This window comes from Austrofundulus limnaeus, unplaced genomic scaffold (genome assembly GCF_001266775.1).
Source record: "Austrofundulus limnaeus strain Quisiro unplaced genomic scaffold, Austrofundulus_limnaeus-1.0 Scaffold596, whole genome shotgun sequence".
In the NCBI taxonomy this organism is placed as follows: domain Eukaryota; kingdom Metazoa; phylum Chordata; class Actinopteri; order Cyprinodontiformes; family Rivulidae; genus Austrofundulus; species Austrofundulus limnaeus.
Genome location: NW_013952998.1, coordinates 146,463 through 150,096, shown reverse-complemented (window position 1 = coordinate 150,096; position 3,634 = coordinate 146,463). Strand labels below are relative to the sequence as shown.

The following is a 3,634-nucleotide window of genomic DNA, read 5'->3' as shown; positions in this document are numbered from 1 at the left end:
GAACTGGAATTAACAGTTTTGCTATGAAACCTTTTCAGATCAATTTCAACAAACGTTTCAACTAAAGTTTTCGTCAATTAGTAATCACAATAGCATTTTCACAGGAAATGTAATTCCTCTGGTTTTATTTTTTAATGTCCTACAGGCTCTGAGGAAAAATAAATTTGAAGCCGTTTATGAAAAAATCTATGAGTGCCCTAATTGTCTGTATACCTGCGAATGAGGGAAAATCTGTGTAAAGTGTCGACAGTACACAGGAGGAACAACACAAGAACAAAAAGCTTAAGCCCTCCCCGTCGGGGAATCGAACCCCGGTCTCCCGCGTGACAGGCGGGGATACTCACCACTATACTAACGAGGAGATGTTACATGCAGTGTCTTAATTCATGGCCTGCATGCTCTTGAGTGCACATTTGTCGGCTGCATACGTCACTGCCCCACGCCAAGTGGAGTCCCAATATGAAGGCTCTTCATCATGCGACCGAGGAATGCGGCCCAAAACATCTCGAAATCCGAGGACGCCTTCGTGTATCTTCACGGGCCAAGGATATCCCAGGATTCAATGCATCAACAGCAAACTAAACAGACAAACAAAGACAGTGAAGTTATTTTTTAAACAGTATCATAGTTTGGAAATTTACCACGAATCAAAGAAATTGTTTTTAAAAGTAAGTTTATAAACTTAACTGATGACATTTATGCTGCAATAAGATGTTGAATAAAAAAAGCAACTACTACATGGAGCTAAAATGAATTATTAGTTTTTTTTACATGTAACATTTTAACTGTATTCTTCCAGTGAAAAGACATGTAAATATACTGTACGTCCTAAAGCATTTTAAGTCCAAAATGAAACTGATCACTATGTTAAAGGTTGAGCGCGTAGTCACGCAAACGTAGGTCAAGCCGACATCAAGAAAAGGTTAGACCACATGTCAAACACAAGGCCAGTGACTCCCGTGGGGCCCGCCAGAGACGGTACATCCCACCGCAATAAATAAATAAATAAATAAATAAATTTTTTGTACTTAACATGAAATTTTTTTCTTATATCAATGGTAAACTTTAAATTTAGGGTTAAATGCAACAAAATTAATTTAATAAAATTAAATGAAATAAAAATAATTAAAAACAATTCCTGTCCCTGAGCTGTTGGCTTGAAGTAAATGAGCAATTTAGTTGGATAGCACAGTACTAATGTCGGAAAAAAAGCTGCTTTAAAGTCACCATCAAACATGAACTAAATCTGCCATAATGCCGCTACTCACTAGAAACTCATCATTGAGTAAAACTTTGTTTTACTTTTAATAATATTTCTGTATTTATTTCAGATTTTGTCTGTCATATACTTAGTTCTTATCAGTGTTTAAAAGAGGACGTGTTAAAACTGTTTAGTCAAAGTTAAACATGAAACATTAAAGTTCATTACAAGTGGCCCTTCGAGGGCCACCTTAACACTCATGTGGCCCTCGGTGAAAATGAGTTTGACACCCCTGGGCTAAACCGTCTCATTTTCCAGCAGTTTTAGGCAGCCTACCACGACTGGGAAGGACGATGCACACGTGGCCCAGTTGAGCTACGTGCTCATAAGCACCCAGCCCATGAATAGATAGTTCTCATGTGACGTAATATTTCCAGGCATTCCCAGCCAAAGCAACCATGTTTTAAGGCAAATCTTGCATTAGATACGACTGAGTGCATCCTATTATCAAGAAGATTTTTTTGTAATTATGTTATTTTTAATTCATTTTTTTGCATAACTGACAATGGTTATTTCATGTTGGGTGAACGGAAAGTGCAGATGGTTCAGCATAGTGCAGTTTTCACAACATCTAAAAAAAAAAAATCAGAAAATACAAAGTATCTCAAATTATGGAGTTGAGAGCTGAACATTGGTGAGTCAGGCTTGGATACATCAACCACAAGATCAGCCAATGACAACGTCAAGAATCTRCWCTGATCACTTTTATTCCGGTAGAAAAATGTTTGTGCTGGAACCATTTTGTTCATGATTTAGTACGTCTGTTGTGGTTAGCTTAGCTACATTATACTAAACCTCCACACCGTAAACACTCGCTCCGCCTTTGTAGACAATTACAGTATGGTATATGACAATATTAAGAATTAATTGTTTTTAAGAATTTTAAGATTTACTTGCTTTGGCACAATTCAGAAAGGGATAAAAAATGTCCTAGTCATTAGTGTTGATAACATTTTATTGGCATCTGGCTTGGTGGTTAACAGTCACTTCACAGCGTCCTGAGTACACTTCCCAACCTCTAAGTTGTGGCTAGACTCATTTTGTTASGTTGGTAATATTTACAAAGCATGTGTTATTTTACAACTTACAAGTATCAAAGGACATCATAGTGAAAATATTGTAATATTGAGAAAAATATCAGTCATGTTTACTGTAGCACTGACTAACCAAATTAGCAAAGCATCTTATCAGGAAAAACAGCATTTTCAGAAAGTCCGGAGTAATTATGATGAGTCTTACAAGAGGAATGCCAAGATTCTTCTAAACAATTTCTAATTTATGTAGTTTTCCTTTGAGATTACTAAAAAAAAATTTTATTTGAATTTGAAAAAAGTCTATCTTCTCCCAAAGATTAAGCTGATTTAGGTCAAAGTTCAATGTTTGCTAAATGAAAAGAACTAATGAGGGAAGTATGTATTTATTTATTTTTGTTTTAAAAGGCCTTATTTAWCATCTCTGTACTTAATACTTGCTAAGTGGTACTTTGAACAACCATTTTACACTCACTGGCCACTTTATTAGGTGCACTTGTCCAACTGCTCATTAACACAAATGTGGAATCAACCAATCACATGACAGCAACCCAGTGCATTTAGGCATGTAGACATGGTCAAGACAATCTCCTGCAGTTCAAACCGAGCATCAGAATGGGGAAGAAAGGTGAGTTAACTTAATTTGAACATGGCATGGTTGTTGGTACAAGACAGGCTGGTCTGAGTATTTCACAAACTGCTGATCTACTGGGATTTTCACCCATAACCATCTCTAGGGTTTACAGAGAATGGTCCGAAAAAGAGAAAATATCCAGTGAGCGGCAGTTCTATGGGCGCAAATACCTTGTTGATGCCAGAGGTCAGAGGAGAATGTACAGACTGGTTGGAGCTCATAGAGCGGCAACAGTAACTCAAAAAAACACTTGTTACAACTGAGGTATGCAAATGGGCTACAGTAGCAGAAGACAACACCAGATGCCACTCCTGTCAGCTAAGAACAGGAAACTAAGGCTACAATTCACATAGGCTCACCAAAATAGGTCAATATAGATTGGAAAAATTTTGTCTGGTCTGATGAGTCTCGATTTCTTTTGTAACATTCGGATGGTAGGGTCAGAATTTGGTGTCAAAAACATGAAAGCATGGATTCATCCTGCCTTGTATCAACTGTTCAGGCTGGTGGTGGTGCAATGGTGTGGGGGATATTTTCCCGGCACACTTTGGGCCCATGCGTACCAACTGAGTGTGTCAACACCACAGCCTACCTGAGTATTCCATGCTGTAATAGAACTAATACTTTAAGTTTAAGCAAACAATTCGTGACATCCTTTAATGACCTAGGTTTTCATGACATTCTGTTCATCTACATACAGAATGATTA

At 37.5% G+C, this 3,634-nt stretch overlaps 1 long non-coding RNA gene and 1 other non-coding gene across 2 annotated transcripts in view; both read right to left on the bottom strand.

Moving 5' to 3' along the window:
- LOC106531084 (uncharacterized) overlaps positions 1-597 on the bottom strand; it is an 11,285-nt gene extending 10,688 nt beyond the window's left edge. Inside the window, exon 1 of the long non-coding RNA XR_001311862.1 lies at positions 345-597. This is a non-coding gene — a long non-coding RNA (uncharacterized LOC106531084). The remainder of the gene's footprint in view (positions 1-344) is intronic.
- On the bottom strand, positions 290-361 carry trnad-guc (transfer RNA aspartic acid (anticodon GUC)). Its single transcript has one exon. It is a non-coding gene; the product is annotated as a tRNA-Asp (tRNA).
- Positions 598-3,634: the final 3,037 nt, after the last annotated feature.